At 48.4% G+C, this 13,573-nt stretch overlaps 1 protein-coding gene across 1 annotated transcript in view; it reads right to left on the minus strand.

The window, feature by feature from the left end:
- Positions 1-6,997: 6,997 nt before the first annotated feature.
- The window catches only part of LOC113927334 (sine oculis binding protein homolog), a 158,474-nt gene continuing 151,898 nt past the window's right edge, over positions 6,998-13,573 (minus strand). The window contains exon 7 of the mRNA XM_027603100.2: positions 6,998-8,337. The gene's annotated coding sequence lies outside the window, so the exon portion shown is untranslated. The remainder of the gene's footprint in view (positions 8,338-13,573) is intronic.

A 13,573-nucleotide genomic window follows, 5' to 3' on the forward strand; every position in this document is an offset into this window, starting at 1 on the left:
AAAAAAAAAAAAGAAAAGAAAGAAAGAAAGAAAGAAAAAGAAAAAAAGAAAAGAAAGAAAGAAAAAGAAGAAAAAGTGAATTAAAGTTTCATGAAAACAAACTCTTTTTTAAAGAATCAATAAGTACAAAAGTATCTTCTTGCATGCCTGGCCTTTGGTCCTGAGCGTAATCCAACTGCTGTATGTGAAGGGGATGCTGAACCAAATGGCGAGGCCAGGAAGGAAGATTTCGGTGCAGGGTGTGGGTCTGGGGGTGCTGGGGGTATGAAATAAAAAGGGTGCTGTTGCTTTATAAAACTCTTTCTTTCTACCTGTCGTTGTTTCCGTTGTTTTTATTTTGTGATAATCTTTCCCTTTTGTGTAAATAAACCTAGAAAGAAGGGGGGAAAATCACCACATCGTCTAAAGGTTCTGGCTAAATATGCTTCACCCTCCCTTTCATTACCAGGGTCAAAGGGCAGGCCTTCAGAGCTCACTCACACACAGGTGCCTCTCTTTCTTTCTTTCTTTCTTCTTTCTTTCTTTCTTTTAAAGATTTTATTTATTTATTTGATAGAGAGAGCATGAGCGAGTGGGGTGAGGGGCAAAGGGAGAAGCAGGCTTCCCGCTGAGCAGGGAGCCCGATGCAGGGCTCGATCCCAGGACCCTGGGATCATTACCTGAGCCGAAGGCAGATGCTTAACAACTGAGCCACCCAGGCGCCCCTCTTTTTTTTTTCCAAGGTTTATTTATTTGAGAGAGAGTAGGGGCAGGGGCAGAGGGAGAGGGAGAGAGAATCTCAAGCAGACTCCCGGCTGAGCGCAGAGCCCCACATGGGGCTCGATCTCACGACCCTGAGATCCCAACCTGAGCTGAAAGCAAGAGTCAGACAGTCAACGACTGCACCACCCAAGCGCCCCTCCCGTGAGCCTTTCCGGCACAAATCTTTTTTCAAGTGTTTCAAATATCAGAAATTATCTTCTATGGGACGTTTAAACGGAACGTGACGAGCTTGCGTGAGGAGTAGCAGAGGGGAAATGACTGAGGGCTTTCCTTGTTGTCCTCAGGACCAGGTGCCTTCCAGCTGAGATAGCATGCTCCCCTGCCCCAGCAGCCGCGGCCACACAGCTGGGGAGGTGGTGGCCCCTCACCTGCTGCTCAGACCTCAGGGCTTCCCAACAGCCTCACCTGCAGAAGCTCTGGAGGGAAGCCCAGAGCAGGAAATGGGAAAGGGGACACAGAGGGTGTGGAGGAGATCGCAGGGACTCAACTAATGCAGTTACCACAGTAGATGATGGAAGATCTACACAGCTAACCCTCAGTCCTTCCTCCCTGAGTGCTGAGTGCTGAGTGCTGGGTGCACCTAGGGGATGCAAAGATAAAGGAGCCCTGGTCCCTGCTCCCGGGCTGGTAGAGCAAAGCAGATGAGTGGGAGCAAAAGCAGTGGCGTGAATCCCCTTGAGCATGCCTATGTGTTGGATTAGGAGGCTGGCAGGGTTTGTAAACAAGAGTTATCATTTGGAACAGGAATCCACTGGAGGTTAGGTAAAGAAGATGTGGACAGTTGACTTTTTCTGTAACTCAAGAGATCGGAGCTACTTTTGGGCTCCTCTATGTCACTTCCAGGGTTGATCTCAAAGATGAGATGACATACGTGAAAGGGACTGGTGTAAAATCGGGCCACACATTCATCAATTAAATACTTTTATTCACGCATGCAGGCATCTATCCATCCACAAGAGGGAGGCTAACATGGGAGTGTGCGGGTTAAATATGGGCTCTGGTATCAGACTGACCAAATGCACTTTCAGGCTTCGCCTTTACTTAGCCTCTGCGCGCACCATTTCCTCATCTATAAAATGGGGATAATATCAGCATCCTTCTCACCGGGTTGTTGTGAGGCATAAATAAAATGATGCAACTAAATGGCATTTTGTACGCACTGGATACATGTCCATGAAAATTAGCGGTGGATTTCATTCCCTCTTGGAGGGGTTCGCTGTCTGCTGGTTTGGCCCAACCCTGCATGTGAGGAACGGGTGAGGAAAGAGCATGATATGTTCCCAGAGGTCTGGAAGCAGGCTGCAATGACATCACCAGGCATGTGTTCCGTTGGCCAATTCAGATTCAGACTGAGTTATGACCTGAGTTGACGCTGGTATTTCTGCAGCTGAGGTGTCATCAAAAGAGTATGCACGAGGGAGGAGAAGGTCCAGATGTGGGCTCTAGCACTCACTAGCTCAGTGACCCAAGCCCATCACTTCGTCTTCCTGGACGGTGCCTTCCTGACCCACAAATGGGGCTTACCCATAGAACATGCGGTTTTGTGACAGTTGCCTGAGATCGTCTGAGTGACTGCCCCTGTCATGGCATCTGGCATGGGAAGGCTGTCCGTGTTTCTGTCCATTTGTTCAGTTGGCTTAGTCAACCAGGGATCCAGTGGGCCAGCCCAGAAGTGACTGTGGGGCTTGGATTCAGCCCCCTACAGTCTGTGCGGAGTGACGCAGCCTCGTGTGGCCCCGGCAGCTCTGCCACCGCTCTGGTGGGACACCCCGTGGCCCATCTAAACAAGGAGCAGGGGAGAAAGCCCAGCTTGAGGCTCCAAGCATCAGCACCCTGGGGAATGGAAAACAGCCTCTGGCCCGGCGTCCCCTTTCTCCCTGCCCCAGGAATCTAACGCGGCTGCCCAAGTGCCATGTCCTCTCCCTCTCCCCCTCTCTGAGCTACTGGCACAGCCCCCATCTCCCTCAAACTTTACTACAGACACACTGACAGTTGTATTTTTGATGTTATTCAAAACCAGGTGTCAGGAAAAGTAGGAGGAGGTATTTTCCCCTCTCCTAACAGAAAGGTCAACGATGTCTCAATCTCGTGGTGTAGGCACCCAGCGACCTGGACTCTGCCCTGCGGGCAGCAGAGCCCTCGGGCGTCCTGGGCCCTGGTGAGGCAGCTGGACAGCGCAGTGGGTGCTGTGGACACCGGAGCCCGCGGCTGGGCCCTGCCTCTTACTGTGTGTAGCACCTGGACAGGAAGCCTCCTCATCTTCATGCCTCAGTTTCCCCGGCTATGCAAGGGGAATGATGAGAACCGCAGTGCCGTCCTCACGAGGCTGTCGTAAGAATCAGACAAGTGAAGGCGTGGAAAGCCCGCCCCGGGCTGTGCCCAGAGGGACACCTGTCTCAGTGGCGGGCCCCTTTCACTAGAAGAATGACATTAGACTGGTGGCAGCTGTTCATCCCAGCCACGGTCAGCATGATGGACCAGGAGGCCCTTCCTGGGCACTGTTGCCTAGCTTCTCATCCACTCTGGAGAGTGTCCAGAGGTCCACACTTAGAGGTTATGTCGCCTCCAAGGCTCTCTGGGGTAAAAAATGTGCTAGTTCCACGAACCTGGAATCCCTGCCCAGAAACCCCGGGGCCGTGGCGGAGTCGTATTCTCTTGTGTAGCTCCTTGCACTCAGAAGCAGCCAGAGGTGTGCCGCCCCACGGGCTGAAGCAGGGGGGGATGCCAGCGCCCCCCTCCCGTGAGCACCAGAAACAAAATGGGGCTCTGCAGGTTTCCTGAGTTCGCTGCACAACAGCTCTGACCGTCAGGTTTGTCCTGCCCTCTTCCATCATCAGGCTGGACTCGTGCCCCAACTCAGCCCCCATTTTCTCTTCCAAGGGTGGACAATCGTTCTTCAGCGATGCAGAGTTAGGAGGGCCATGGGGGCCTACGTGCGTGGAGCCCAGAGGACACGGGAAGAGCAGTATGAGCAATGGCCTCTTCCATTTAAACTAGAGCCCTGAGAGCCCAAGGGAGGAGCAGTGAATTGCGCCTCAGGGAGATCAGGCTGGCTTCACGGAGGGGTGGCATGTAAACTGAGCTTTGAGGGGGTGGTTTATTAATTGCAGTAATCATCATCATCATCATCATCATCATCAGGGTTTCCCCTGTGCTGGGCCTAGGAGATCCAAGGCAAGTAAGATAGGATCTGCACCCTCAAGGACGTTGCAGACCAGCAAAGGCTACAAACAGGCGAGCAGCTGGACAAGCAGAGTGTGAGGAGCACCAGGACGGAGTGGGGCGTGGAAGGGCTCTTGGCCCAGCAGGGCGGCGGCGGGGAGCCAGTGGTTCCTGCAGACTCCCCAGACAGCATCACCCAAGCGGTTGGCTGAGTCCTGATGAGTTGTAGAAGTTGCCCAGGGCAGATGAGGGAAAGACATTTGAGGCAGAGGTACCCCGATGTGCAAAGACGGAGGACGGGCGAAGAGCAGCGGCATCTGGAAACAGTGCCTGCCACGCTGGCGGAGAGCAGGGCCCTGGCTAGGCCAGCAGGGGCCAAGCCCGAGGGCTCCGCTTGTCCTGCTAGGCCCTTGGCTTTGCTTCTGTAGGGAACCGCTAAGGACTTGTGAGCAGGGTGTGACATGTCCCAGGGTGAGGCCCTGTTGTAGCTGGTCAAGGAAGCTAGGACTTGGGCTCCTGGGGTGGAGGAGAAGCCAAGGAGGGGAGGAAGCAGTATCAGTCTGGAATGCCTTTGTACCCGGGCCTGGGCTCTGGCCTTCGGCCACGTCATGTAGGCAGCATGAACACTTATCCAGGCCTGCTTATGGCTCAAGCCATCCTCCCATTGTCAAGGGAATGCCTACACGGCAAGGGGAGGGCAGCTTTGCAAAGCTGTGAATCTAGGCTCCAGATGTGCAACTGCATAGACCTTGGAAAATACCCAAGGGGATTCCTAGTGAGACCAAGAAGTGGTCCATCTTTTCCATGGCCCCATTTTCCCATTACCTGTAAGCTACGAGGGCAAGGGCTGTGAACTTCATTCTTCTTCCTGTCTCCCCTTAGCATCAGACATGGGGCCCCGGGTTGCGGGGGGGTTTGATAACCAACAAGGAAGACACTGCCTGACTCGTTTCTGAGAAAGCGGAGTGGCCTCAGCACTTGCCCACACTGGATAAGGTGTGGCGGGCAGGAACCACGAACACTCAACACTCTGGCTTAGTTTAAAATTGAGGGCCACCTTGGAACAAAACCGAATCACTGCCAAACTTACAGGAAGTCAAACTGACTCTTCATGACAATGTCATCCGGTTTTCAACAGATTGAACGTGCGGCCTGGGCTCTGGTCCCAAACCTCAGGGATTTGAATCCCATTCTGCAACTCACTGGCTGTGTGATCTTGGGCAATTATTAAACTCACAGAGCTTCTCATTCTTCTTTTATAATAAAGGGGAAATAGCAAGACCTTCCTCATAGGGTTACTCTGAGGATCAAATGAGGCCAATGTACATACACTCAATAGATGCTAGTATTGTTGACATTATGATTTCTATTTCTCTTTATAGATAGTTTTGATAGTACTTAGGGAACACCGAGATTGGGAGAAGGAAAGGAAGGGAAAAGGTGTGCTTATGTCTACTGAGATGCCACGAAGTCCTTTCATGTTGGAACAAAGGTATCTTTTGTTTCTAGAAGGGTCAAAATGTTTGCTCAACAATCTTGGACTAGGACAAAAGCAAAATCAGCATCCTGGATGATTGTCTCTATGACCAAGTCCAGATGAATAATCCTACCTGGGACTCTGCACCAGACAACCACAGCTGGGTGTCTGGGCCCCGGGCACGTCCTCAGCGGGGCCTACGGAGCTCTGACAGAGTTGTTGTCATAAACATAACCCCACACCAGGAACCTGCGAGAGTCCCTGTTTCCACGAGAGAAAGAAACTCGGTCTTCAGAATCCACTCCCAGGAAGGTCTCTTAGAAGAAACTGCTGATAATGCCAACGTTTTTTTGATAAGTTAAACCACGCCCGTGTGGGACTCAGCAAATCAATTCACCTTTCTCGGCTTCAGCTTTTGTCACGGGCAGAACAAGAGGATGAGACGGGTCGACACCAGCTAGAACTAGGTACTGATGTACTATCCACCTTAGACATTTTCTGATGTCTAATTCAGGTACCAAGGAGAAACCAGATGGACCCACCCATTCACATAAAGTTAAAACGAAAACACCTCCCAGCCCAGGGAGTTGAGAGGGTGTCCTGGTGAGAATGAAACCCGCTGGGGAGGTTTTAACCACTGGATGGATCTCCTTGGAGCCAAAAAAAAACCCCCAACCCTGATCAGGACTGGGAGGGCAGTTGGGAGGGACACAGAGTCTACAGACCCAGGACCTCAATGCGCATGAACCTTCGTGTTGTCAGCAAAGGGCATGCAGGGGAAGCGGACTCTCGAACAGGCCAGTGGGCTCCTGTTTGTACACAAGCATGACATACCTCAGGTTGGCAAGGCCAACATCACCCCTATATCTCAGCATCCTTTAAAACGTACTAACTTTATTTTTAAAAGACTTTTTTCCCCCCTGGGGGGAAAAATGAGCGCCTTCTGTAACAAGGAAAATAACAACAATAGTTATAATAATGAGAAAAGCAAAATAAGCACATGTAAGTGCATTTTTTTTCTTAGAGATTTATTTTTGTTTGATGATGCTGACACCAGTCAGGGAGAGAGGAGAATGTTGGGAGTCCCGCAGGGAAGTGAGCACCCAGAGGAGGGGCTGCTGCTTCCTGTGGGGGGAGGGGTGGGGTGTGGGAGTGGGGGGGGTTTGGTGTTGGGGTTTGTTTAATTTGTTGCTGGAAGTTTTCCTTTTGTTCTCTTTTATAAATCTCTCCCTGGGCTTTCGAGCTTCCCCCCCTCCCACCTCCCTTCCCCTGTCCCCCAATTTCATTTTTAAAAAGCGAGCTCGCTCGCCAGGTGTGTCCCCCAAGCTCTCACAGCTCTAATAAATAAGGAGCACCTGTAAAACAGTAGCTTGACTTGTTAAGTGACTCTGTACAAAGGAGAATATAGAAATACAGTATGTACACGGCATCCACGGGCCCGTGGTGCTTCAAGGCCGGCGCAACACTGTCCCGGCCTCACCTGCCCACTGCCTCCCGCTCGGCGGCCCTGGGCGGGGGGCACCTGGACCCCTCAAGAGGGAACAATTGCTTTATCTGAGTTAGTAAACAGATACACTGAATCACAAGGTGATTTGATTTTTTTTTTTTTTTTAGTTTTCTTCTTTTTTTGGATTTTTTTTCTTATTTTTTCTCTCTTTTTTTTTTTTTTTTTTCTGTACTCATCAGAACGGGATACTCCACGACTGTCTCACCAACTCAGTGTCAGTACACATGCTCTAGAGGACTTCTGGACTCGCAGCTACAACTGTACAAGTGCACACAAGAAAATCTACCCTGTTATCCTCCACCCACTGATTGAGGATCGAATTGCACATTTCTCTTAACCATGACAGGAGAAAGCAAACAGTGAAACAGAATCATGGGCGATCTTTCTCACTTTCCCTCTTGTTTTCACTGGTTCGTCCATACCATTCTAATTATCATGAAAGGACTCTGCGTATAGAGAGATTGCTTCACTGACTTCCTGGATCACCGAAAACCATCAGGGTTGAAATTTCATCCAAGTCTTTCGTGACGCCCAGCAAATAGTCCCCCTCGGATTATTTTACACCTTGAGGGCATTTTGGTCTTCAGTTCAACACTCTTGCTCTGTTCCCAAATGGGGCGCTATTTAGGAGAATTTAAAGAGAAAGCTGAGAAGAATAAACATTTACCGAGTTCTCTTGGCATTCAGTCTCTGAAAAACCACAGTATAAACTATTCATGCTGCTTCTTACATCTGTCAAATCGAAAATTAAAAGCCATAAAAGTGTAACACTGAAAATATGGCATTAAAAAGGATAAAGGTGGCCTTTGTAAAAATAACAAGAAAAGTATATTAGCCAATAAAATATTCTAACTCTTCATTTAAAAGTGCATCCTGGGCAGGACAGAGATGACGCTGAAGTGTTGGGACTCCAGTATGATCCCTCTCCGCCTTCAAAACGTGAACAGTATAGGTCCAAAACCGTACAATGCAAATCACAATTCTTAGTGTAGCAGCAAAACCACAGCAGTTTTTAAAATGACTAAAAAAAGATTTTTTGTTTTCAAATTCGTATCATCTTCCAGCCTCACCCTCCGAGCCTTGAAGATGGAGCGGGGAGAATACCTACATTGGTCCTTGTGGCTTGTCAGGGTTTTGTTTTTCTAAAAACCAGGGGCGAAATCCCTACGTTCCTCTGGGGAGAAGCAGAGATGGTGGCCGCAAGAAGGCTGGGCCCGCTTGGTGGGTCCAAGACGCGCCGGCTTCTCTGGGCTGGAGGCCACCGAAGGAGGGCTGCTTCCTCCGAGATGCTTAATGACAGGAAGCGGCTTTATTTGTTTGAGTTTTAGCCAGAGGGGGTGGTGAGCTGACCAGCTGGTATCATTGGATGGCGTGACATGGTTTGCTCTGTGCCCTCTCTCCACGCAAGCTACCCTGTGAGTGAGCGTTCCTGGAAAAAGAGAAGAAGGGGCCCGTCAGAATCCACGGGATCACACCACACCCCTACCCCGAGTCGGGGGAACCCAGGCAGGAGTCAGAGGTGGCCGCTCTGGCCGGCAGGCCCGACCTACGACGGATCCCCAGAACGAGAGCAGCACAGCATGATTCTGACGTGTCTTTAATTCACGGTTCTGCTCAGGGTCGGCCCTGCCAGCTTTGTGTGAGGAAACGAAACACAGTATGCTTCTTGGCATACCAAAATGAGCACGGTGCACCACGCCCTCCCCCGAAGACCACAACAGCATCGCTTTGCCACCGGGCGACCTTCGCCCGCCACCGTACCGCACGCTTAACTGACAGCTCTTCTGAATTGCCCAAGGTCACCCCAAAGCAAGGCAAGGTCACCAGGGGGCCCTGGAGCTCCAGACCTCAGCCCTGTACTCCATGTCACAGTTCTGGTGTTCGCTGTAGAGGAGGAAAGCCGAGAGATGCACTTTTTAGCACATGAACGATTACTGCGGACACAGAGACCTCTCTTCAGGGGTTTCCTGCAGAGACAACTGAGCCGGGAGAAATGCTCCTCTCCGTGGGTCTGGCCTGACAAAGGTGAGCCATTCCCATCTCTTGATATCCAAACCAAACAGTAGCATGAGACTGGAAGACAATAAACCAACAGGGCCTCGGGGTCCCAGGGCGGAGGCTCATGAATGGGATTGTTCACCAGGAAAGTCAATTTCTGGAGAATGCCCACCCCAGCTTTTGCCGCAGATGTTAGGCTCTGCCTCTCCATCCCTACTGGCTTATTTCATTGGCTACCAGTCCCTTGGTTTGAAATACAACCTCCTGAGGACACTCAGTGACTCCTAGTAAACAGCCACTTAGAAGTCTGCCAAGCAAACTGTAAAGTCCCTGAGGTTTGGGGCCGTGTCTGTTTGGCCCACATCTCCACACCCAGCCTGCAGTTCAGCTAGACACACGTATGTCAAGTGAACGAGGGTCAAGCAGCTCCCGTCCCTCATCCCCTCAAAACAATTCCTTTTCTTTCCTGCTGCTATGTGTGGATGTCAGAAATGTGAAAGGGTAAAATCTGACTAAACGTGAAGGTGGTGACAGAGGACTCGTAAACATCTTTACAGCGGTTGAGATTATTCCTAGAACAACGAACACATAATTTCAGAGAGGTGATAGAATTGGAAAACTTGAAGGGACCCCAGAGATAATATAATTTCGGCATTTTACAGATGAAGAAAAAGAGGCCACAAAGAGACGTGCAAACTTGCTCAGGGTATCTGTAGCATGAATTTAGCACAAGTATGAGGAGGTCAAAATGCCCGTTGGGAGGACTAAGTACAAGCTTGTGCTTTAAACCCTGCTCTCCAAGTCATGGTGTTAATGGTAACGATAATAATGATCAGCCAAAAACAAGGTCTGAAAATCTGAATGTGCATGACAGGAAATGCCTGAGTTCCCCAAATCACATTAAATCACCAGATCCGTGTGTATTTAATATGTATATTAAATAACCAAAGTGAAAATGCAAAACACCACAAATATGCAATGGGTGTGGAATTACAAGGCCATGGAAATCTTTTCATTTGGCATGGTCAGATTTGGAAATGTGGGTATTTATCTCTGAATAAAGAGCTCATTTTTATTTCTTCCTTGTCTCTCTCTCCTTTCCTTCCTTTTTTTTCTTTCTTTCTCTTTTCTTGAGAATGAAACAATGGCAAGAAGGGTTACAGAAATAAAAATGCCAAGAGGCACTATCAAATGAGAGGCCATAAAGAATTGGAAAGGAGCTTCAGAAATCATGAATGGATCCAAAGACACAAGTGTAGCTTCTTCTGGGGCAGTTCTTTTCCATCTAGGGAGCAGAGCCTGGAGCTTGCTGTGGAGGGAGGAAAACCATCCCCACCTCTGGGCTTGGGGCCAAGAGTGACCAAATCTTCTAGTCAGAGGGGGCCTCTGAATCCTTTCTTTAAAAAGGAAAAGAAAGAAAGAAGAAAAAAAAGCATTTAACGCTTTCTTCCAGTCACTGGGAAACACCGCCATTTTGAATGACTTACTTGAGAACGCCTTAACTGCTTTTTCAAGGATGTGGATTTTTTTCCCTGTAATGTAATCATGACCTCAAAAAGAGGAATATTTCTCAGATGAGTTTCTTTATATTCAAATCACCTTTGGACAAAGGCCAAACATGGACAGCATCAGCCTACTTGGAGAAAATTTCAAGGCTTTCATAAGGGACTGGGAAAACGGGATTATAATGAGAGCCATTCTGGAACCTTAACTACAGCGTTTGCCATCCCAAACACTATAATAATCATTATTATTCTCTGGTATCTATTATTGTCTGGTAAATAATATGTGTTTTCCCCCCAAGTTCTAAAGGGTGCAGCTGCTCCACACTCTATTTTTTGCAGCCCCATTCCTGCTGCTCTGAAAGCCTCCTCACACCGAGCTTATTTTAAGAGAATGGCGAAGTAGACAATTCGTGCTGTTTCCTTCCCTCTCGCCACATACTTGCCAGGTCTGGGACACCCACAGAGGCCAGATGGTGGCAGTACAAGTCCCTGTCTGCTGGTAACATTTGAGGAGGGGGTGGGACGGAGGTTATCCTCATTTGTTCCCATGACTCTGGCTGGTCAGAGCAGCCCCCTTATTGGGGACACCGGAATAGACTCTGGAATCAATGACAATGAAGAACCAAGCTTGGGCTTCACCTTCTCCAAGGGATTGGTGTGCAAAGTATGACACTCAAGAGTGGGAAGGAAACAAGCTTGCAGTTTTAGAAAGTGATCATGAGGAAGCTCCGGAGCCGAGCCACTTCCTACATTGCCCTTGCCCAGCAAAGGGGTCTTATGGAAAATCCACCCACTTTAAATTTCTTGATCTGAACGAAGGAGAAATTACTATGATAAGTGGAGAGAGACACAAGTTACAGTCCAGCGTGTCCCCTTCCTTAACCTCCCCAAGCCTTGATTCTTCTTCTGTGAAATGGGTGCCTCAGGGAGATTTTTCTATTATATCTTCCATCTCTCAAGTTCTGTGACTGTAGGATTTTTGGACCAAAACCAGTGTCAATTATGCAGGATTATAAACGTGAGCATAACATAAGGAAGGCTATAAATTTCTGAACTCCAAAGCCCAAAGTTCCAGAGACTTTTTCTATTAATCTCTCTCTCTCTCTCTCTCTCTCTCTCACACACACACACACACACACACACACATCCCTCTCTGGCAGAGAATTTTGGAGTGTCCCTATAATGTAAGGAATTCTGGGAAAGTGGCTATACTTGTGCCTCACATTTGGGTTTTCCTGTGAGTCAGGGGTCCATCCCAAGGTAGGACAACCCAGGGTCCTATTACATGGAATATCACAAGTATACCACGCATGTACCGTATTGAAGACTGGCTCCACAATGCATGGTCTCCAGCAGGCTCGTATGGCCAGATGCCTTCAGGATTCCAGGCACCGTTGTCCCTTCAGGCCAGAAGAATGAAGTACCTTCCTTAGGGAATGCATAACCAAGTGCACTGAGAGAGCCTCCGCCTGCCTAGCACTTTTCTTTCTTTTTCTCTTTCTTTCTTTCTTTCTTTCTTTCTCTTTCTTTCTTTCTTTCTTTCTTTCTTTCTTTCTTTCTTTCTTTCTTTCTTTCTTTCTTTCTTTCTTTTTCTTTCTTTCTTTCTTTCTTTCTTTCTTTCTTTCTTTCTTTCTTTCTTTCTTTCTCTTTCTTTCTTTCTTTATTTCTTTCTTTCTTTCTTTCTTTCTTTCTTTCTTTCTTTCTTTCTTTCTTTCTTTTTCTTTCTTTCTTTTCTTTCTTTGTTCCTTCCTTCCTTCCTTCCCTTTCTCTTTTTTAAGTAGGCTCCACGCTGAGTGTGGAGCCCAATGTAGGGCTTGACCTCACGACCCTGAGATCAAGACCTGAGCTGAGATCAAGAGTTGGATGCTTAACCAACTGAGACACCTAGGCGCCCCGCTTTTCCTTTTTTACATCAGGAAAGCATTGCTAAGAATGTGACTGAGTTACTCATCCTCCTTTACCACACAAGAATTTTCAGAGAACTACAGAGAACAAAAAAATGTGCCTGAGTACTAATAAATTTTTTCAATGTTGATACTGTCAAAATACCACCATTCTCACCTTCTCTTCTTTGGCCTTTACAGTCTAAGACTTATGCTGGTTGCATTCAAAAGGAAATTTTATAATTTCTACACAACAATTCCCAAAAGTAAATGTGTGCCCAGAGAAAAATGTCTGCCTTATCCTACATCCCAACATTTGCAAGCTGGTCCCTCTATGGTGCAAGAGTCCACCTCTGCCGGGAAGCCTGCCTCGATTTATCTAATCAATTTTCCAAACTTTTATTCTTCTTTCCTTCCTCAAATACCTTTGTCATTAGCATAATCGAACTCCTGGATGTCGGTCGTGTCCTACCTGTTTAGAAGGCAAGCTCCCCACGTCTGTCATATTTACTCCCGGAGTCTACAACCCTGTGGCATCAACTCTACGATGTGCTAGAGATGCCCACTGCTGAGCCACTGGCCTCTGTCCGTGTACCTGAGCCCTGCAGTGATGCGGCTCACCCAGGCACGTCAGCCCATCACTTACCACGGTTAAACACAGCCATTACGTGCTGGCTTCGGCCATGCTGTTGCTCTGGGACAATAATGAGCCCCTGAGGACTGAAATGCTCTCAGGTAACTGTAGCTATTCTGGGACACTCACAAGAGTAGAGCCCTGCGGTCAGTGAGCAGAGTCACCTGCGTTAGCTGAGAAACCCAAGTGTGACGCCAGATAGTGGTCTCCACGAAGAGCCCTTCCTAGAAAAGGCTGCAGCGTGGTGAGTTTTTGCCAAAAAACGGTTCCTTCTCTCCCCCATCAACCATTGTTTCGCGAAGTTTTGAAATGGCTTTTACCAAGACAGAAAGAGTTTTCATTTATGAAGTGGGTGGCACCTCTTTTCTTATGGCTCATTAGTTGGTGAAAGTCATTGAAAAACATCCCTTCTCCTTCCTAGTGTGATTGTTATGGGACGTAACGAGGGGTGGGAAGCCGAGGGTGAGCTTCAGTTAGCTCAGGGCTGAGCTCTGGTCTGAACTACAACCCCATTGCCACAGTGCTGCCCTCCCCACAGCTCTGATAAGCCAAGGCTCATGTATATTTAACAAAAAAAAAAATTAAGCCAAGCATCAGGTCTTGCTTTTCTTTTTTATAAATAAGTTTCTCCTTTAGCAATATCTC

The sequence above is a fragment of the Zalophus californianus genome, chromosome 7, assembly GCF_009762305.2.
Source record: "Zalophus californianus isolate mZalCal1 chromosome 7, mZalCal1.pri.v2, whole genome shotgun sequence".
Lineage (NCBI taxonomy): Eukaryota > Metazoa > Chordata > Mammalia > Carnivora > Otariidae > Zalophus > Zalophus californianus.